General features: G+C 45.5%; 1 long non-coding RNA gene across 2 annotated transcripts; it reads right to left on the bottom strand.

Annotated features, from left to right (window-relative positions):
- Window positions 1-9,668: 9,668 nt before the first annotated feature.
- On the bottom strand, window positions 9,669-13,071 carry LOC144458661 (uncharacterized). 2 transcript variants are annotated; one of them, XR_013488043.1, is made up of 4 exons: window positions 13,006-13,071; window positions 12,736-12,850; window positions 12,530-12,594; window positions 9,669-10,389 (listed from the first exon to the last, which is right to left on the bottom strand). It is a non-coding gene; the product is annotated as an uncharacterized LOC144458661 (long non-coding RNA). The 2 variants fall into 2 exon arrangements; XR_013488044.1 differs by lacking the exon at window positions 12,530-12,594.
- Between the last annotated feature and the right edge of the window lie 10,657 nt (window positions 13,072-23,728).

Genomic DNA, 23,728 nt, shown 5'->3' with positions numbered 1-23,728 from the left:
CGCAAAGTAATGTTAGTTACTGGGATGTTTTCTGTGAACCTATGAGCTAACCCTATACCTTTCAGTTGAAGATTGTAGCAGTCTTCAGTGTCTGCAGCAATTCATGTCCACTTGTTTAGAGTTTAGAGAGTTTATTTATTTGCATAAAAAACAATAACAATTATAGAAACAGAGACAAAACAATAACATTAAGTGCCGGAGAGGTTGAAAACCCAAATGGGCTTATAAAAATACCTCCCTGAAGAGGAAACAAAAATTGAACAAACAATAAAATATCAATACCTTAACTGTATGTCCACTTGTTTCCTGTTTAAAGATGGCGATTTGGTAAATAGTCTGCAATAATCTGTAAAGTGCAACACACACCGCCGCCATACGCTGCGCGTCAAAACGCCCGCCTCCATTATATTCTATAAACAAACCCACACCGGCGCCGGCCGACACGCTGCACCACTCTGCTTCAGCCCACTGCTCTATTTCCAGCGCGGCCAGTGCTGCGAGAAAAGCCTTTTATGTACGTCTCGGCCGCCGTAGTATCAACTCCAGTTGCTTCAAATTTTTAATAAGACGATTTTGATAAGAAACTCACCCGTTGGCTGTCGGCTGTAGTCTTTGTGGCGTGTTCATGTGCAACCTTTGGCTGAGACACAGGTCACATGAGGTGACCCAACAGTCGTTTGGTGCGTCCAGGCCTGTAAGAGGTAGCATTTCACCCTGAGCACAATACAGTTCTTATTGTGGTCATATTAAAATATATTGAACACTGTGCAAAGGAATCTATATCAAACTTGTATCTTAAAATAAAATTGGTGGAATCTTATTGCTAAATCAAAACTTTTGATTTGTAAATAGTTTGTAAAGCAGCGAATAAGTTAACCTACTTCATCAACAGCTTCCACTGCAGTTGGTGTGGTGATGCCAGTATTAATACACACAAGTGGAAATGCCTGGGGAAATGTGCATGTGATGACTGTAGGCTGACTAAGACATCTTCTTCAGACATATCAGACTGTTCAGCATCTGTTCTGTAAATGTTGTAAATCTGATGAGGATGTATTTCTTTACACTGTTTATGCCATTTGTGAAATATTTATTATCCTTGAAAACACTGACCTCAACTAGAATTTAAAATTAAAGTTATTGTTACTTTGAACAACAGTGGTGTGTGCATCTGTGTGTGATGACACAACTAGGCCTACTTGAAACATGAAAACTGCTGCATTTGAAAAATGGTCTGTGATGTGGATGGTCTCTGTTCTGGAGCCATGGTTTGGGTTTGGTTCACTCTCATGTCTGTACCCTGCTTTGGATCTGACACTATAGCCATCATGTAGCCACAGTCCCTCTCAACAGCTACTGGTCTTGCTGTGAACCGCTTATGGACTTTGCTCCATGAGATTTTGAATTTTGGTTCACCGACACTCTCCCCATCTTTAAAAGTGGCCTGTTCAAATCAGAGCGGATCATCACAGAGGAATTCCACAGAGCTGCAGGTGTGTCAGTGTTAATGAATCTACCTGGACACATGATGAGGTCATTGATCAAGACGTCTCATATATTCAAAGATGGAACTGGCTCATTGATGGGACTCAACATCCCATAATATCTCCATCAGCCTGGTGTCCACATCATCATGACGTCAGGATCAGTTCCAGTGTGCTTAATATCTGTGTGTTTGATGTTGAGTTTGTGCCCAGTGTGTTTGGGCTCCATCACATTACAGCTGAATAAATATATGAACACTGTTAAGATAGAAACATGTTTCTGTATGTTAGACACATGACCTCATCACATGACATCACATCACTTCACATATGAACATGCTCTGCAGGCTGTTCCCATCACACCTCACTCTGTTCAGCTGATGGTGCACATTGATTTTTCATGTCTTCAAATCTGATTCAGTTTTGGATGAAATCAGTGGCTCTGCTTTTAACTCCATTTCCTGACTCTGAGAATCATGTTATCTGCACTCTGCTGATGATGTCTGTTGGTGCTCACTGTGAACCAGCTTCCCTCAGGCTGACTGGGCCTGATCAGGATCAGAGATCAGGTTCAGAGTTTGTTGAGCCTGCTTTTTGAAACAGGGCCCTGTACACACACACACACACACACACACACACACATACAGTGGAGGTTTTCCACAAGGCTCCACAGGGTTCTGCAGGGCTCCACAGGGTTCAACAATCAACCAATCAATCAATCAATCAATCAATCAATTTATTTAAAGTGCAAAATCACCATGGTACATGGTCTCAATACACTTTACAATAAAAACCAAGTACAATATTAAAGCTGCAAGCAGTGATGAACGGGCCCTCGCACCTTCACGCAACAAAGTTAGATATCGCATGCAGGAGTGACTCTGCATATTCTTGATACAGTGCTGGAATAACATATTTCACATTTTGTATCACTTCCTCTTTCCACTAGAGGGAGTTGGAGAGAGCACTAATTATACATCATGTTTTTGTACATCAAATATACACCACAGTATGTAATTTTCATATAAATCAAAAGATAAGTGTTTGATGAGACCTACTTCCTGTCGCCACTAGGTGGATCTATGAGTATCAGGCAATATGGTAATGAAAATGTGTTCATGGCGGGACTAATATGAATCGTGAAGTTTGGTGGAGACACGACCATTTATGCCAAAGCTACAGCAATTTTGTTTTTTATGGCGAGACCTCAAGATTCAATGCTTAACAGCAGGCGCGCCATTCAACATTGGGCAAATCCTGTGATAACTTTTGGTCACAACGTAGTCACGTACATACACCAAGTTTGGAGCCAATCTGATTAAATCTGTAGGACAAGTTCGTTAATTTACAAGCCCTGGAAATGGGCAAAAATGCACAAACGTGGCACAAGTAAATTCAAAATGGCGGACTTCCTGTTGAGTTTGGAGCATGGCTCCAAGAGGCTTTTTTGAACGTGATTGAGTGTTACAGGTGCCTACCAAGTTTCATACATGCAGGTCAAAGCAGCTTTGGGGGCTGCTTAATTGAAATATTCTAGGGGGCGCTGTTGAGCCATCTTGGTGCATCAAAGCACAAAAATCACATCAGACAACAGGACTTGCAACCTGTGATGTGTATGCCATGTTTGGTGAGTTTTCAAGCATCCCTTGTCCCTTCAAAACAACATCGTGTTTAATGGCGAACAAGGCGGCGCCACGGTGACAGCGTTTGATGAAAACTCAAAAGCTTCATTTTTAAGTATCATCAAGGTCTAAGGACTTAGACCAGCAAGTTTGAGGTGGGTCTGATTAACCTGCTAGAAGCGGGACATCAAAGAATGTATAAAGTAGCTTTCTGTTGCCAGTAGGTGGCGCTATGGCGGTGATTCAAAATTCCTCTGTACATGTGTTCAGTGCTGGACTGTCATCATATGTGTGAAGTTTTGGCAAGATATTCCGATGTGGAGTCAAGTTACAGCAACGTTTATCATCACGGCGAAACATCAAAGTTCGCCGCCAGCCCATGGCCACGCCCTTCGACGAAAACTCACAGTTTCCACAATAAAGCATCATCAACGTCTTATGACTTTTTTGACCAAGTTTGAGGTGGATCTGGTCAAGTCTGTAGGAGATGTACATTAAAGTCTAAAACATGACATTTCCCATTGCCAGTAGGGGGCGCTATGTTTATCTCTAATTATTGACATGCAGATGTGTTCAGGAGGGGACTGTCATCAATCCTGTGAAGTTTGGCCAAAATTAGACCATGTATGTTGGAGTTATAAACTACTTCCTGTTTAGTGGCGAGACCCCTAACTTTGACGCCATCCCACGGTCAGACGCATTGACGAAAACTCAAGCTTTTGATAAGTTTTCATCTTCAAGGTCTTGGGATGGGACAGACCAAGGTTTGAAGTCGATCGGATGAAATCTGTAGGACTAGTTTGTTCATTTATGACCCCTGGAAATGGCCAAAAATGCACCAAAATTGCACAGTAAATTCAAAATGGCCGACTTCCTGTTGGGTTTAGAGCATGCCTCCAAGAGGCTTTTTTGTACGTCTCTGGGCGTTACATAAGCTTGCCGAGTTCCATACATGTAGGTTAAACTAGCTTCAGGGGCTGTTTCCTCAAACTTTTGTAGGGGGCGCTACTGAGTCATTTTTTAGAACCCGCACACGAGACCCTTAAAATATCAAATTTTTCACCAGTTCTGAGATGTGTGCAAAGTTTCATGAGTTTTCAGGTATGTTAAGCCTCCCAAAAAGGCAATTCAATCAATCAATCAATCAATTTTATTTATAAAGCCCAATATCACAAATCACAATTTGCCTCACAGGGCTTTACAGCATACGACATCCCTCTGTCCTTATGACCCTCGCAGCCGATAAGGAAAAACTCCCCCAAAAAAACCCTTTAACGGGGAAAAAAACCGGTAGAAACCTCAGGAAGAGCAACTGAGGAGGGATCCCTCTTCCAGGACGGACAGACGTGCAATAGATGTCGTACAGAACAGATCAGCATAATAAATTAACAGTAATTTGTATGACACAATGAGACAGAGAGAGAGAGAGAGATGCAGATAATGACAGTAGGTTACAACAACATTATTGAAAGTAATAATATTATAGTTATAGTTCTGGCTACTGTGGTACAATATGTTGAAAGTATGTATTAATATCTGGCAGTATACATGTGTGACAATAGTCATATGTGTATAATAACAGTAGAAGTATGACTAATGATGGCAGCAGCAGCAGGAGGCATCTGGCAGGACCACGGCTGCAGCACAACCACACACATCACGCTGTCCAGGCACCGCTGTGATATGAGTTAATCTGAGAGACAGTGGAGCACAAAGGCTCCGGAGAAGAAGCCGAGTTAGTGACATCCAGAATGGCCGAGTGAGCAAGATGCAGTAATAGGATACGAGAGAGAGAGAGAGAGAGAAGGTGCCTGGTGTATTATAGGGGGGGGGTCCTCCGGCAGACTAGGCCTAAGTCAGCCTAACTAGGGGCTGGTACAGGGCAAGCCTGAGCCAGCCCTAACTATAAGCTTTATCAAAGAGGAAAGTCTTAAGTCTAGTCTTAAATGTGGAGATGGTGTCTGCCTCCCGGACCGTAACAGGAAGATGATTCCACAGGAGAGGAGCCTGATAGCTGAAGGCTCTGGCTCCTGATCTGCTTTTGGAGACTTTAGGGACCACGAGTAACCCTGCATTCTCAGAGCGCAGTGTTCCACCTGAGGAAGGACCTCCCCCCCGACCTGGAGTGGGCAATCCACCCTTTTCCAGCTGAGGACCATGGCCTCAGACATGGAGGTGCTGATTCTCATCCCAGCCGCTTCACACTCAGCTGCGAACCGTCCCAGCGAGAACTGGAGGTCACTGTTCGATGGAGCTAGGAGGACCACGTCATCTGCAAAAAGCAGAGACGAGATCCTCCCATCACTGAACCTGACACCCTCTACCACTCGGCTGCGCCTAGAAATTCTGTCCATAAAAGTTATGAACAGAACCGGTGACAAAGGGCAGCCCTGGCGGAGTCCAACCCTCACCGGGAACAGGTCTGACTTACTGCCAGCCACGCGAACCAGACTCATGCTCCTTTGGTACAGGGACTGGATGGCCCTTAGCAAGGGGCCACCAACCCCATACTCCTGGAGCACCCCCCCACAGGATGCCCCTGGGGACACGGTCGTAAGCCTTCTCCAAATCCACAAAACACATGTGGACTGGTTGGTCAAACTCCCATGCCCCCTCCACCACCCTGGCGAGGGTAAAGAGCTGGTCCACGGTTCTGCGTCCGGGACGAAAACCACATTGCTCCTCCTCAATCTGAGGTTCAACTATCGACCGGACCCTCTTCTCCAGCACCCTGGAGTAGACCTTACTGGGTAGGCTGAGGAGTGTGATCCCCCTGTAGTTGGAACACACTCTCTGGTCCCCTTTCTTGAAAATGGGGACCACCACCCCGGTCTGCCACTCCAGAGCCACTGCCCCCGATGTCACGCAATGTTGCAGAGGTGTGTCAGCCAGGACAGCCCTACAACATCCAGAGCCTTGAGATATCCAGGGCGAATCTCGTCCACCCCCGGGGCTCCACCGCCGTGTAGTTCCTTCACTACCTCGGTGACTTCTGCCCCCGAAATTGGACAACCCGCCCCCAAGACCCCCAGCTCTGTTTCCTCACTGGAATACGTGTTGGTGGGATTGAGGAGCTCCTCAAAGTATTCCTTCCACCGCCCGACAATGTCCCCAGTTGACGTCAGCAGCTCCCCGCCCCCACTGTAAACAGTGTGAGCAAGTTGCCGCCTTCCCCCCCTGAGGCGCCGGATGGTTTGCCAGAACCTCTTTAGAGCCGATCGATAGTCTTTCTCCATGGACTCACCGAACTACTCCCACGCCCGAGTTTTTGCCTCCACGACTGCCGCCACTGCGCTCCGCTTGGCCTGCCGGTACCCGTCAGCTGCTTCTGGAGACCCACACACCAACCATGCCCTGTAAGCCTCCTTCTTCAGCCTGACGGCTCCCCTCACCTCTGGTGTCCACCAGCGGGTTCGGGGATTACCGCCGCGACTGGCCCCAGCGGCCTTGCGGCCACAGCTCACAGCCGCCGCCTCGACAATGGCAGAGCGGAACAAGGCCCATTCAGACTCAATGTCCCCCTCTGCTCTCGGGACGCGGTCGGAGCTCTCCCGGAGGTGGGAGTTGAAGATCATCTGGACAGGTTCTTCCACCAGGCGTTCCCAGCAGACCCTCACTGTTCGTTTGGGCCTGCCAGGTCTGCACGGCATCTTCCCCCACCATCTGATCCAACTCACCACCAGGTGGTGATCAGTTGACAGCTCTGCTCCTCTCTTCACCTGAGTGTCCAGAACATATGGCCGCAGGTCAAATGATATGACTGCAAAGTCGATCATTGACCTGCGACCTAGGCTGTCCTGGTGCCACGCGCACCAATGGACATCCTTATGTTTGAACATGGTGTTAGTTATGGCCAAACTGCAACCCGCACAGAAGTCCAATAACTGAACACCACTCGGGTTCAGATCGGGCAGGCCGTTCCTCCCAATCACGCCCCTCCAGGTCCCGCTGTCATTGCCCATGTGAGCGTTGAAGTCCCCCAGCAGAACAATGGAGTCCCCAGTCGGGGCACTGTCCAGCACCCGTCCCAGGGACTCCAAAAAGGGCGGGTACTCTGAACTGTTGTTCGGCGCATAAGCACAGACAACAGTCAGGACCCATTCCCCGACCCGAAAGCGCAGGGAAGCAACCCTTTTGTCTACCGGGGTAAACCCCAACGTACAGGCAGAGAGTCTGGGGGCTATCAGAAAGCCCACCCCGGCCCTCTGCCTCTCACCCGGAGCAACTCCAGTGAAGGAGAGAGTCCTACCCCTCTCAAGGACTAGGGTTCCAGAGCCGGAACTATGTGTCGAGGTGAGGCTGACTATATCTAGCCGGTAGCGCTCAACCTCTTCCACAAGCTCCGGCTCCTTCCCCGCCAGAGAGGTGACATTCTATGTCCCAAGAGCCAACTTCCGTAGCCGAGGATCGGACCGCCAAGGCCCCCGCCTTGGTCTGCTGCCCAATCCACATTGCACCGAACCCTTCTGGATCCCTCTGCGGGTGGTGGGCCTGCCGGGGGACAAGCCCATGTAGCCGGTTCGGGCTGGGCCCGGCTGGACCCCATGGGCGAAGGCCCAACCACCAGGCGCTCGCCCCCGGGCCCCAACCCCAGGCCTGGCTCCAGGGCAGGGCCCCGGTAACCCTCCGGGCCATGTACACAAGTCCTTGTTTGTATCCATCATGAAGGGTCTTTTGAACCGTTCTTCGTCTGACCCTTCGCCCAGAACCAATCTGCCATGGGAAACCCTACCAGGGGCAAAATGCCCCCAACAGCATAGCTCCTAGGGTCATTAGGGCACTCAAACTCCTCCACCACGATAAGGTGACGGTTCTCGGAGGAGGAAGCTTAGACTGATTTATTAAAAACAGGGAGGAGGGAAAGGCTTGCAAAACTCAGGGAGCTGAGACTCAGGATGAGGGCGCTGTCGCATTGCAGAGAGTCTCTAGGCTCTCCCTAATCCCTCTGTTCTTGTACTGAAAGAGAGGGGGAAAAAAGACAGAGGGGAAAGGGTTAGACATACCTTTATAGGCTTGAATGAGAAATTTCCTTGAGATATGTGGTGTGATCTTTGTTCCCCAGCCTAAATTATGGAAGTTCATTAGTTGTACATGTTTAACAAAATGTGACAACTGGCATCAGTTACTGAAGTGATGAATTTGTAAAAAGTTGTCTCATGGTCTTGGTTATCTTTTGATATATAGTGAGTGTATATTTGTCCAGTAAGAATTAACTGTTCACAGGTACCTTATATAGGTAAACAAAACAGCAATGTGTGTGAGAGGTTAACTCAAGTCATTCTGCAGGTACACTTTGAGGCAGACCAGTTTGTGAGGACCAAAAAGGGCAAGTTTAGGCTGAGGGCAGATGCCATACCCACCATCTTTGTGCATTGCACGGCAATCAAAAACAGGAGGGCCCCTGCAACACGGTGCACCCCTGGACCTATAAATATTGAGGTCATAGCTGCTGATCATAGCTACAGTGTCAACAGTTGCACAGGTATAATTCTGAACTCTTATTAAGTCTAGTAATAGTTCTTATGTTGAAGTAATACTTATTTTGAATTCTTAAAAATTAACAGTCCCATGTCTTCTACTTACATCAGTTTCAAACACTGAGGAAAGAGGTGATGACACTAAGAGAAGGGAAAGTCTAAGTGAAGAAAGAGAGGATGTGGCTAGTGAGGAGAGAGAGGGAGAGCTGACACTACCCAGTAAGACAGCAACCAGTCAGCTTACCAGTGAGCCAGCAACAAGTCAGCCAGCAGCCAGTCAGTTGGACCTATTTAAAAAAATAAAGAAACAAGAAAAAAAGCAAAGGCAGCACTGAAAAAAATAAGGAAGGAAAATGCAGCTCTCAAGAAGGCAATGGACATTAGGGACAAAAAAATAAAGAAAACTTTTTCAAAAGACCAAATGAAGGCATTAGGAAGACTAACCACAAAAGGGATGAAATGGAGCAATGAGACCATTAAAAAGGCATTAAAAATCCGCTTTGCTGCTGGTCCAACGGGTTACAAAACCCTGCAGGAATTGCAGATTCCCCTACCAGGAATCAGAACCCTGCAAAGAAGAATGCAGTGTGTTAAATTTGAGCCTGGTGTATTAACAGAGGTCTTTGATTTTCTAAAACTGAAGGTAGATGGACTAACCGAGCTTGAAAGGGAGTGTGTGTTGACCTTGGATGAAATGGCAATTACACCCAGTGTGGAACTCCACATGCTTACAGGCAAACTGTATGGTGATGTGACTTTACCAGGTCACACAGGAGTAGCCACACACGCTCGTGTATTTATGTTGGCTGGAAACACAACAAGATGGAAGCAAGTAGTGGCATATCATTACAGTAGCAATTCGACAGATGGAGCAGAGTACCGGCCAATAATTATTGAAATTATAAAAAGGGCAGCATCCATCGGGCTACATGTGCTTAATGTCACCACTGACATGGGTAGCCCTAACCGGGCCATGTGGAAATCCTTTGGTGTCGACCACAAGACAACATCAGTGCCACATCCAGCAACACCAGACAGGCAGCTCCATTTCATGCCTGATGTCCCGCATCTGGTGAAAAAGGACTTCATCCATCTCTTCCGTGGGATGAAGATTGGTGAAAAGGGAGGCTGGAAGCCTGTTCAAACAGGGGTGATAATGGCAACAACAACAATATTGGCCATACAGGAGGAGATGTTGAATGAAGGACACAGGTTTGTGTTGACATCTAGGTTCACACAAGACTGCCTTGAAAACACATTCAGCTGTGTGAGATCTAAAAATCCTGTCCCAACTCCAGTGGAGTTCCATCATGCACTGCGAATCATATCTGTGGGGCAGTTCCTCACAACCATCAGGTCAAGGAGCTACCAGGAAGATGACAATACCTTTTTGGCAGACTTCCTGGATACAGTGGAGCAAAATGTCACTCCGTCAGTCAGGGTGGAACAGCTGATGATGGTGAACAGAACAGCACCTGACCTCACAAAAACAGAGAAATGCATTCTCTTCCATCTTACAGGCTACATCATTCACAAAGTCATCAAGTTTGCCAGCATCTGTGGAAAATGCAAAATTGCAATAGAGCACAATGATGACAGTCCTGCTAGAGAAAACAGTACCTTAGTGGACCTTAAAGAGTTTAAGGCAGGTGCTCTTTGTTGTCAATCCCAAGAGGCCTATGATTTCATCCACAAAATCGAGGAACTGTTTAGGACCAGGACCGGTTCCTCCTTCATGGAGCTCCCCGACACAGTGGGTGTCTTGGAGCAAGAAGCTCAGGCACTCTCCAGCAGGCTTCCATCATGCTGTGGAGTGAAAGAAAAAAATCATTAAAAGATTCATCCGGCTGAGGTTGCGAATTGAGGCAAAAAAAATGACAGAAAAAAACAACACTTAAAAGATGGCCATCTTGGAAGCAAGAGCCAGTCCAAAAAGGTGAAAAGGAACAACAGTAGCCACGTGTCAACATCCACGAACCCCCACACAGCTCCAAAAGTCCTACCAACCCCACTGGTTGTTGCAATGGAGACATTTGAACTAACCATTGCTCCCACAAATACTCCAGCACCCAGTCAGTTCTCCACCTACCATAACCAAAACAACCTCACTTTTCCTCCACCTGCCAGCACCCAGCCAGCGTCAACTGCCCAGCCAACATCACTATTCCTCCACCTACCAGCGCCTGGCCAACAACGCTGTTCTCCAACCTACCAGAACCAAGCTTACATCAGTGTTCCTCCACCTTCCAGCACCCAGCCAACAAGAATGTTCCTCCACATACCCGTGCCCACCCAACCTCAACCTCACTGCTCCTACACCTACCAGCACCAAGCCAACATCACTGCTCCTCCACCTACCAGCACCCAGCCGACAACAGTGCTCCTCCACCTGCCAGCATCCAGCCAACATCACTGCTCCTCAGTTTCTAACATTGTTGGTCCTCACCATTCCCAACCTATATAACATCGTTAGTCCTCACCACTGCTGACCTGCATAACATCGTTAGTCCTCACCACTGTTGACCTATATAACATCACTGGTCCTCACCACTGCTGATCTGCATAACATCGTTAGTCCTCACCTCTGCTGACCTGCATAACATCGTTAGTCCTCACCACTGCTGACCTATATAACATCGTTGGTCCTCACCACTGCTGACCTGCATAACATCACTGGTCCTCACCACTCCTGACCTGCATAACATCGTTAGTCCTCACCTCTGCTGACCTGCATAACATCGTTAGTCCTCACCACTGTTGACCTATATAACATCACTGGTCCTCACCACTGCTGACCTGCATAACATCGTTAGTCCTCACCACTGCTGACCTGCATAACATCGTTAGTCGTCACCACTGTTGACCTATATAACATCACTGGTCCTCACCACTCCTGACCTGCATAACATCGTTAGTCGTCACCACTGTTGACCTATATAACATCACTGGTCCTCACCACTGCTGACCTGCATAACATCGTTAGTCCTCACCACTGCTGACCTATATAACATCGTTAGTCCTCACCACTGCTGACCTATATAACATCGTTGGTCCTCACCACTGCTGACCTGCATAACATTGTTAGTCCTCACCACAGCTGACCTGCATCATCATTGGTCTCACCACTGCTGACCTGCATAACATCGTTAGTCCTCACCACTGTTGACCTGCATAACATCGTTGGTCCTCACCACTGTTGACCTATATAACATCACTGGTCCTCACCACTGCTGACCTGCATAACATCGTTAGTCCTCACCACTGCTGACCTATATAACATCGTTAGTCCTCACCACTGCTGACCTATATAACATCGTTGGTCCTCACCACTGCTGACCTGCATAACATCATTAGTCCTCACTACTGCTGACCTGCATAACATCGTTGGTCCTCACCACTGCTGACCTGCATAACATTGTTAGTCCTCACCACTGTTGACCTATATAACATCACTGGTCCTCACCACTGCTGACCTGCATAACATCGTTAGTCCTCACCACTGCTGACCTATATAACATCACTGGTCCTCACCACTGCTGACCTATATAACATCACTGGTCCTCACCACTGCTGACCTATATAACATCACTGGTCCTCACCACTGCTGACCTGCATAACATCGTTAGTCCTCACCACTGTTGACCTATATAACATCACTGGTCCTCACCACTGCTGACCTGCATAACATCGTTAGTCCTCACCACTGCTGACCTATATAACATCGTTAGTCCTCACCACTGCTGACCTATATAACATCGTTGGTCCTCACCACTGCTGACCTGCATAACATCATTAGTCCTCACTACTGCTGACCTGCATAACATCGTTGGTCCTCACCACTGCTGACCTGCATAACATTGTTAGTCCTCACCACTGTTGACCTGCATCATCATTGGTCTCACCACTGCTGACCTGCATAACATCGCTGGTCCTCACCACTCCTCACCTGTATCATCATTGGTCTCACCACTGCTGACCCGTAACATCGTTGGTCCTCACCCTACAGCACTCCTGGCAAAAAGCATGCAGCATCACTGCAGTATGACTCCTTATATGATTACTTATATATTACAAATTCAGTATGATTCCTTATATAATTAATATCAAATGCAGCAAGGGACATGTTAAGTACAATTCCTTTTTGAAATATACCTTGTCATGTTTTAGTCTCAACAAGGTCCACTCAGCACTGATCTGCAGCATCCTCCATCAAGGAACAGTCCTGCAGCAGTACAGCTCCTCCACCACCAACCAGCACCTAGTGCTTCTACAGTAGGTTATCAATATACACAAACAAGTTATGTAATTAAGTAAAAAATATGTTTTGTGTGATTGCTTACATAATTCAGTAGCAAAACACTTTTGGATTTAAGTATAATTCCCCACTTAGCCTAGTATGTTTAATTTTTCAAAATTATTTACCTTGTGTTTTTCATCTCACCCAGGTCCTCAAACTTCCCTCTCCCTTAGCCACCTATGCAAAATCAGTTGGGCTGCAACATAACATAGAAGATAACATTATAGTCACCAGACACACAAAGCCTAAAGGCGCTCACGTTTTTGTTTACATAAAGTTACGTTATTGTTTGCTTTTTAGATGCCTCATATGCACTCTAAATCCATATCAACAGCAATATATCACAAAATAGCCATCTTCCTTTCTATAGTGCAATGTTAACTTTATTGCATTAGCTTAAACTTCAAAATGATATCCTTATTTCACCTCCTCCACTCACCACTCTATCACTTGCACCAATGTTATATATTAATTAAGCTAACGTTAATATTTAATACCCACTGACCGGCAAAAACTCGCGATTAGAAGTGTTTTTTCACTAATTCCCTAACGTTGGATAAAATGGTTTAAGAGAAAGAAATGTAAAATCAATAGGCTGCGTATGGTTAACCTTATGTGTTGCTAACTTTCGCCAGTATGCTAGCCTAATATGTTAGCTTATCGGTTAATGTTCCGTGCATCTACTAATTTAGCGAGTAATACACCAGTAACATGCCTTAATGCATCTGGTAACTTGATTCAGATATGCTGATAATATGCAATCTGATTTTTTAGATGTCTTACCCTTCAGGAGTGCATCACAAACGGTCTTTCTGCTTTAACTCTGCGTGTGCCGTATACGTCCGCTGTCGACTTCCGGGAACTATTGGGAGGCTCCACGATCTGCCATGGCTGTGAAAAAAATGGCCCATTAGAGTGAACGGAGATGTCGCGACTCTCTCTTCAAGGGCTCTGGGTAGGAGAAGGCCCTACAGCCAGCTGACTTTTTATTAACAAGTAACAAGTAGGTAATTAAGTAGCGAATTAAGAGAGCGAAGAAGACGTGGTGGAAGGTAGAGTGTAAGTAGTTCAGTTAAATACAATGGTGCAAGTCCATTTAAGGCCTTATAAGTTAAAAGAAGAACTTTAAAATCAGCTCTAGCCTGAACAGGCAGCCAGTAAAGTGATGCCAAGACAGGAGTTATGTGGCTATACCTACTGGTTCTCGTCAAAAGCCTTGCGGCTGAATTCTGCACAAGCTGAAGACTTCTGATAGCACAGCTAGGGAGGCCAGAGAAAAGAGCATTGCAATAATCCAGTCTAGAGGACACAAGAGCATGAACAACAATCTCAGCGTTTCGGAGAGATAGTACAAAGTTCCACAGGGTTCTAAAGGGTTCTGCAGGGCTCCATACGTTTTAACAGGGTGCTACAGGGCTCCACAGGATTTGACAAGGTTCCACAGGGTTCAACAGGGCTACACAATGTTCCACAAAGTTCCACAGGGTTCTACAGGATTCCACAGGGTTCAACAGGGCTTCACAGGGTTCCACTGGATTTCACGGGGCTCCACGGGGCTCCACGGTGTTCCACAAGGTTTCACATAGCTCCAAAGGGCTGCAAAAGTTCCCACAGGGTTCTGCAGGGTTCCTCAGGGCTCCACAGGATTTTACAGGGCTCCTCAGGGTTCTGCATGGTTCAACATTAATTCAGAGGGCTCCATGAGGCTCCACGGGGTTCCACAGAGCTCCATGTGGTTCCACATGGTTCAACAGGGTTCCACTGGACTCCACAGGGTTCTGTAGGGCTCCACAGGTATCCAGAGGGTTCCTCAGGGCTCTACAGGGCTCCACATGGTTCCATGGGGCTCCACAGGGTTCCACAGGGCTCCACCGGGCTCCACAGGGCTCCACAGTGGTCCAGGGGGTTCAACAGGGTTCCACAGGGCTCCACAGTGGTCCAGGGGGTTCAACAGGGTTCCACAGGGCTCCACAGAGCTCCACAGGGCTCCACAGGGTTCCGCCGTGCTCCGCAGAGTTCAACAGGGTTCCACAAGGCTTCACAGGGTTCAACAGGGTTCCACGGGGCTCCATGGGGTTCCACAGGGCTTCACAGGTTTCAACAGGGCTCCACAAGGTTCCTCAAGGTTCTACAAAGTTCCACAGGGTTCAACAGGGCTCCACAAAGCTTCACAGGATTCTAAAGGGTTCTGTAGGGCTCCATAAGGTTTAACAGGGTGCTACAGGGCTCCACAGGTTTTGACAAGGTTCCATGGGGTTCCACATGGTTCAACATTAATTCACAGGGCTCCATAGGGCTCAACGGGGTGCCACAGAGCTCCATGTGGTTCCACAGGGTAAACAAGGTTCCACTGGGCTCCACAGGGTTCTGCAGGGCTCCACAGGTATCCAGAGGGTTCCTCAGGGCTCCACGGTGTTCAACAGGGTTTGACAGTGCTCCAAAGGGTTCCACTGGGTTACACAGGGCTCCACAGATCTGCACAGGTTTCCAATGGGTTCTGCAGGGTTCCACAGGGCTCCACAGGGTTCCACAGGGCTGATCAGGGCTCCAAAAGGTTCAGCAGTATTTCACAGAGTTCCACAGGGCTCCACAGGGTTCCACAGGGTCCTAAAATGTTCCATAGGAGTTATCAGGGTTCCAGGGGGCTCAACAGGGTTCCATTGGGTTCCACAAGGCTGCACAGGGTGCCACAGGGTTCTGCAGGGTTCCACAGGGTTCATCAGGGTTCCACAGGGTTCCACTGGATTCCACAGGGCTCCACGGGGTTCCACTGGGTTCCCCAAAATTCATCATGGTTCCACAAGGTTTCACATGAGTCCACAAGGCTGCACAGGTTTCCACAGGGTTCTGCAGTGTTCCTCAGGGCTTCACAGGATTCTACACAGATTCTCAGGGTTCCACATGGTTCAACATTGTTCCACAGAGCTCCACGTGGTTCCACAGGGTCCAACAGGGTTCCACAGGGCTCCACAGGGTTCCAAGGGGTTTCACAGGGCTCCACAGATTTGCACAGGTTTCCACAGGTTTCTAAAAGGTTCCATAGGAGTTATCAGGGTTCCATGGGGCCCAACAGGGTTCCGCAGAAATCAATAGGGCTCCACAGGGTGCCACAGGGTTCTGTGGAGTTCTGCAGGGTACCACAAGGCTCCACAGGGTTCTACAAGGTTCCACAGAGGTCTATAAGGTCCCACATTGGTTCAACAGGGTTTCACAGTTTTCCACTGGTCTCCACACGGTTCTAAAGGGTTCTATAGGGTTCCACAGGGTTCCTCAGGGCTCCACGGGGTTAAACAGGGCTCCACACGGCTGCACAGGGTTCTATAATGTGCCATGGGGTTCAACAGGGTTCCACAAGGTTCAACGGGACTCCACAGGGTTCCACATTGCTCCACAGGGTTCTACCAGGTTCTGCAGGTTTCAACAGACTCCACTTAATATTGCCTCGGTGTGTGAATATGCAAAAACGATGTTGGACTCCATAGTTTTCTCTGGACCCCTCCCAAATCTGACCAGTGATGACATGTTTAGCCGCATGTCATCATTTAACCGCTGGCTGTCCAGGTGGTGTCCAGCAAACGATGTGGGTTTCGTTAATAATTGGCAAACTTTCTGGGGAAAACCTGGTCTTATTAGGAGAGACGGCATTCATCCCACTTTGGATGGAGCTGCACTCATTTCTAGGAACCTGGCAAACTTTATTAGTAAATCAAATCCCTGACAACCCAGAGTTCAGACCAGGACTTGAAGACGCAGTCCTATACGCCTCTCTGAGCTTCTAGTTCAGTTACCCAGCCATAGTTTTCATAGTTGTATACAAACGGTGTCTGTCCCCCGACCACCTAAATTATTTAAATCTAAAATTAAACAAAGAGGAGTTGTGCATAACAACCTCATAAAAATTAAAACCTCTTCTGTGACAGAAAGACGAAACAGGAGAATTAAATGCAGACTGTTAAATATCAGGTCTCTATCGTCTAAAGCAGTGTTAGTAAACGAATTAATATCAGATAATCATATTGATTTACTCAGTCTCACAGAAACCTGGCTGTGTCAAGATGAATATGTCAGTCTCAATGAATCCACTCCTCCCAGTCATAATAATGCCCACATTCCTCGAGGCAGCGGCCAAGGAGGGGGAGTTGCAGCCATTTTTAACTCTAGTCTGTTAATCAGCCCTAAACCTAAACTAGATTATAATTAATTTGAAAGCCTCGTTCTTAGTCTTTTACATCCGACCTGGAAAACCTCGCAGCCACTTTTATTTGTTATAGTGTACCGTGCTCCTGGCCCGTATTCTGAATTTGTATCTGAATTCTCAGAGTTTTTATCCAGTTTAGTTCTTAAATCAGATAAAATTATTATTGTAGGGGATTTTAACATTCATGTCGACGTTGATAATGACTCCCTGGCTACCGTGTTTATCTCATGATTAGACTCCATTGGCTTCAGTCAGGGTGTACATGAACCCACTCACTGTTTTAACCATACCCTCGATCTAGTTCTGATGTATGGAATTGAAATTGATAACCTAAAAGTCTTTCCACAGAATCCCTCTCTATCGGATCATTATCTGATTATTTTTGATTTCTTTTTACCCGATTACACGCCACTCAGCAACAGTTACTATACTAGATGTTTATCAGATAGTGCTGTCGCAAAATTTAAGGAAAAGATTACTCCGTCGTTAAATTCAATACCAAGTCCCTCAGTAACAGAGGTTTCCTGTACCGACTTTGATCATTTTGTCGATAACGCCGTAGGCTCGCTGCGAACAACACTTGACTCTGTAGATTCTCTTAAAAAGAAGTTAAAAAAGCAAAGAAAGTTCGCTCCTTGGTATAATTCTCAAACCCGTAAGTTAAAACAAATATCGCGAAAATTTGAAAGGAATTGGCGATTGACCAAACTGGAAGAATCTCGTTTAATCTGGACAGACAGTCTCAAAACTTATAAGAGGGGCCTCCGCAATGCCAGAGCAAACTATTACTCAGCATTAATAGAAGAAAACAAGGACAACCCCAGGTTTCTTTTCAGCACTGTAGCCAGGCTGACTGAGAGTCAAAGCTCTATTGAGCCTTGTATTCCTTTAGCCCTTAGCAGTAATGATTTTATGAGCTTTTTTAATGACAAAATTCTAACTATTAGAGGCAAAATTCATGACCTCTTGTCCTCAGATAGTACCTATCTAACCTCAAACACAGCTGTAAGACCTAATATATATTTAGATTGCTTCTCCCCAATTTCTCTTCAAGAATTGACCGCAGCGATTTCTTCATCTAAATCATCAACGTGTCTCTTAGACCCCATCCCAACTAGGCTACTTAAGGAGGTCTTTCCTTTAGTTAACACTCATATATTAGATATGATCAATATATCCTTATTAACAGGCTATGTACCACAGTCTTTTAAGGTAGCTTTAATAAAACCTCTACTAAAAAAGCCCACCCTGGATCCAGAGGTGTTAGCCAACTATAGACCAATATCTAATCTTCCCTTTATGTCAAAGATCCTTGAGAAAGTAGTCACAGACCAGCTGTGTGATTTTCTCCATGATAATAATTTATTTGAGGAATTTCAGTCAGGATTTAGAGTGCATCATAGCACTGAGACAGCACTAGTTAAAATTGCAAATGACCTTCTGATTGCTTCAGACAAAGGACTTGTCTCTGTACTTGTTTTATTAGATCTTAGTGCGGCGTTTGACACAATTGACCATCAAATTCTACTGCAGAGACTGGATCACTTAATTGGCCTAAAAGGTTCTGCACTAAGCTGGTTTAAATCTTATTTATCTGATCGTTTTCAGTTTGTTGACGTTCATAATGAATCATCCTTACGTACCAAAGTTTGTTTTGGAGTTCCGCAAGGTTCTGTGCTCGGACCAATCCTATTTACTCTATATATGCTTCCTTTAGGTAACATCATTAGAAATTACTTTATAAATTTCCATTGTTATGCGGATGATACTCAGTTGTATTTATCGATGAAGCCAGAAGAAAGTAATCAATTAACTAAACTCCATAACTGCCTTAAAGACATAAAAACTTGGATGAGCACCAATTTCCTGATCAGAGACTCTTTATCTGATGACATAGTTTCTCTAGATGGCATTGCTCTGGCCTCTAGCACTACCATAAGAAACCTCGGAGTAATATTTGATCAAGATTTGTCTTTTAATTCTCATTTAAAACAAACCTCACAGACTGCATTTTTTCATCTGCATAATATTGCGAAAATTAGGCCTATCCTGACCCGAAAAGATGCAGAAAAATTGGTCCACGCTTTTGTTACCTCTAGGCTGGATTACTGTAACTCTCTATTATCAGGTAGCTCTAGTAAGTCCTTAAAAACTCTCCAGCTAATTCAGAATGCAGCAGCACGTGTACTAACAGGAACTAAGAAACGAGATCATATTTCTCCTGTTTTAGCTTCTCTGCACTGGCTCCCTGTAAAATCCAGAATTGAATTTAAAATCCTACTGTTAACTTCTAAAGCTCTAAATGGTCAAGCTCCGTCATGTCTTAGTGAGCTCATAGTGCCATATTATCCCACCAGAACACTGCACTCTGAGAACGCAGGGTTACTCGTGGTCCCTAAAGTCTCCAAAAGTAGATCAGGAGCCAGAGCCTTCAGCTATCAGGCTCCTCTCCTGTGGAATCATCTTCCTGTTACGGTCCGGGAGGCAGACACCGTCTCCACATTTAAGACTAGATTTAAGACTTTCCTCTTTGATAAAGCTTATAGTTAGGGCTGGCTCAGGCTTGCCCTGTACCAGCCCCTAGTTAGGCTGACTTAGGCCTAGTCTGCCGGAGGACCCCCCTATAATACACCGGGCACCTTCTCTCCTTCTCTCTCTCTCTCTCTCTCTCTCTCTCGTATTCTATTACTGCATCTTGCTAACTCGGCCATTCTGGATGTCACTAACTCGGCTTCTTCTCCGGAGCCTTTGTGCTCCACTGTCTCTCAGATTAACTCATATCACAGCGGTGCCTGGACAGCGTGACGTGTGTGGTTGTGCTGCTGCCGTGGTCCTGCCAGATGCCTCCTGCTGCTGCTGCCATCATTAGTCATTAGTCATACTTCTACTGTTATTATACACATATGACTATTGTCACACATGTATACTGCCAGATATTAATACATACTTTCAACATATTGTACCACAGTAGCCAGAACTATAACTATAATATTATTACTTTCAATAATGTTGTTGTAACCTACTGTCATTATCTGCATCTCTCTCTCTCTCTCTGTCTCATTGTGTCATACAAATTACTGTTAATTTATTATGCTGATCTGTTCTGTACGACATCTATTGCACGTCTGTCCGTCCTGGAAGAGGGATCCCTCCTCAGTTGCTCTTCCTGAGGTTTCTACCGGTTTTTTTCCCCGTTAAAGGGTTTTTTTTGGGGAGATTTTCCTGATCAGCTGTGAGGGTCATAAGGACAGAGGGATGTCGTATGCTGTAAAGCCCTGTGAGGCAAATTGTGATTTGTGATATTGGGCTTTATAAATAAAATTGATTGATTGATTGATTGATTGATATGGTTCTACAAGGTTCAGCAACGCTTCACAGGGTTCTAAAAGGTTCCACAGGGTTCAACAGGGTTCCACAAGGTTCAACAGCGTTGTACAGGGCTCCACAGGGTTCCACGGGGCTCCATGGGGTTCCACAGGGTTCTACAAGGTTCCACAGTTTTCAACAGGGTTCCACAAGGTTCCACAGAGTTCTACAAGGTTCCATAGCAGTTCAACAGGGTTTCACAGTTTTCCACTGGGCTCCACATGGTTGTACAGCATTCAACAGTGATTCACAGGGTTCTACAGGGTTCCATAGGGTTCTACAGGGTGGTGTGTGGAGTGCTGAACAGACCTGTTTGTAAGGATAAGGGTGTGAGGATGAGGAGGGTTAGATGAAGTTGATACTTCCTGTGTGGCGAAGAGCAGTCGGCTCCACTTCCTGGCAAACAGCAGCAACTGTTGTTTGATCTGAATGGTCAAAGTTCAGACGGTAAGACAAGAAGAGACAGCTGCTGAAGGAGAACACACACACACACACACACACACACACACATTTACACCCACACACACACACACACACACACACACACACACATTTACACACACACACACACACACACACACATTTACACACACACACACACACACACACACACACATTAACACACACACACACACAGTGGAGCTGGAGGAAAATCTTTTCACTGATGTTTAACGTGTTCATGATGTTTATGATGGAGCAGAAAGTTCATATGATGTAATGTGTTATGTGTCATAAACATGTTGCTGAGGTGCATCCGTCTCTGTACAGTGATCTGGTCTCAGATCAGCTGTGTGCTGATAAAACATGTTCATGTATCAGTGACCATCAGACGCTATCAGCAGCAAACATGTTTGTTTATCAGTAAACATGTTTGTTCATCAGACTGACGTGTTGTTGCTCGTTGTCTTGCCACGTCTCCTCATTAACATGTATGTGAGCTGACCTGTTACTGGTGGTATCTATGTCACGGAGCGTTGAATAAATTTAGTTTCCTCTGTGATGTAACTGGTCTGTGTTAAATGTCTGATCTGAGGTCAGTGACAACACTGAATAAAGTCATGACCACGACATCACAAACACATGTGACCTGAGTTCTACTGATCTCTAATGAACTCTACTGAAATCTACTGTACTCTACTGATCTCTACTGTACTCTACTGATCTCTACTGCTCTCTACTGTACTCTACTGATCTCTACTGGTCTGTAGATCTCTACTGTACTCTACTGATCTCGACTGCTCTCTACTGATCTCTACTGTACTCTACTGATCTCTACTGTACTCTACTGATCTCTACTGATCTCTACTGTACTCTACTGATCTCTACTGCTCTCTACTGATCTCTACTGTACTCTACTGATCTCTGCTGTACTCAACTGTACTCTACTGATCTCTACTGCTCTCTACTGATCTCTACTGTACTCTACTGATCTCTACTGTAGTCTACTGATCTCTCCTGATCTCTACTGATCCCTACTGGACTCTACTGATCTCTATTGTACTCTACTGAGCCCTACTGATCTCTACTGTACTCTACTGATCTCTACTGCTCTCTACTGTACTCTACTGATCTCTACTGGTCTGTAGATCTCTACTGTACTCTACTGATCTCGACTGCTCTCTACTGATCTCTACTGTACTCTACTGATCTCTACTGATCTCTACTGTACTCTACTGATCTCTACTGCTCTCTACTGATCTCTACTGTACTCTACTGATCTCTGCTGTACTCAACTGTACTCTACTGATCTCTACTGCTCTCTACTGTACTCTACTGATCTCTACTGTAGTCTACTGATCTCTCCTGATCTCTACTGATCCCTACTGGACTCTACTGATCTCTATTGTACTCTACTGAGCCCTACTGATCTCTACTGTACTCTACTGATCTCTACTGGTCTGTAGATCTCTACTGTACTCTACTGATCTCTACTGCTCTCTACTGATCTCTACTGTACTCTACTGATCTCTACTGTGCTCTTCTGTACTCTACTGTACTCTACTGATCTCTACTGCTCTCTACTGATCTCTACTGTAGTCTACTGATCTCTCCTGATCTCAAGTGATCTCTACTGGACTCTACTGATCTCTACTGATCTCTATTGTACTCTACTGAGCCCTACTGATCTCTACTGATCTCTACTGTAGCCTACTGATCTATACTGTACTCTACTGATCTCTACTGTACTCTACTGAGCCCAATTGATCTCTACTGATCTCTACTGTATTCTACTGATCTCTACTGTAATCTACTGTACTCTACTGATCTCTTCTGTACTCTACAGATCTATACGGTACTATACTGATCTCTACTCTACTCTACTGATCTCTATTGTACTCTACTGAGCCCTACTGATCTCTACTGTACTCTACTGATCTCTACTGTAGCCTACTGAGCCGTATTGATCTCTACTTATCTCTACTGTATTCTACTGATCTCTACTGTAGTCTACTGTACTCTACTGATCTCTACTGTACTCTACAGATCTATACGGTACTATACTGATCTCTACTGTACTCTACAGATCTATACGGTACTATACTGATCTCTACTGATCTCTACTGTACTCTACTGACCTCTACTGGTCTCTGCTGTACTCTACTGCTCTCTACTGTACTCTACTGATCTCTACTGAACTCTACTGACCTCTACTGGTCTCTGCTGTACTCTACTGGTCTTTACTGGTCTCTACTGTACTCTACTGATCTCTACTGAACTCTACTGACCTCTACTGACCTCTACTGATCACTACTGTACTCTACTGATCTCTACTGTACTCTACTGGTCTCTACTGATCTCTACTGGTCTCTACTGATCTCTACTTTACTGATCTCTACTGTGCTCTACTGTATTCTACTGATCTCTACTGACCTATTTTTATTTGTAACAAAGTCTTTTGTCCTGTGAATGTTTCTGTGAATGCTTCTGTGTTTGGTCTCTGAGCTCTGACTCGTTAACTCACATTAACGTCTGAAGACTCAGTAACGACTGTTGGTGTAGTTTATTATGAATGACTTCATCTGGTCAGTTTATTATACAGATGATGTTGTTCTGATTGGATTAATAACTGGATCAATAACCGGATCCTTAACTGTCAGTATACAGGTTGAAATATTTGTTATAAATCTGTTCCTGATTCAATAATCCTGACTTAATCTGATTAATTTTCTTCTTCTGTTAAACACTGATTTTTTTGTTTGTTAGTTTTCGGAACTTTGGACTGCATTTTCTCCACAAACAGGAAGTGACATCATCAACTCATCAGTTCTGATGGTTCAGTTTCT

The sequence above is a fragment of the Epinephelus lanceolatus genome, chromosome 18 (assembly GCF_041903045.1).
Source record: "Epinephelus lanceolatus isolate andai-2023 chromosome 18, ASM4190304v1, whole genome shotgun sequence".
Lineage (NCBI taxonomy): Eukaryota > Metazoa > Chordata > Actinopteri > Perciformes > Serranidae > Epinephelus > Epinephelus lanceolatus.
This window is presented reverse-complemented; position numbering and strand designations above follow the sequence as displayed.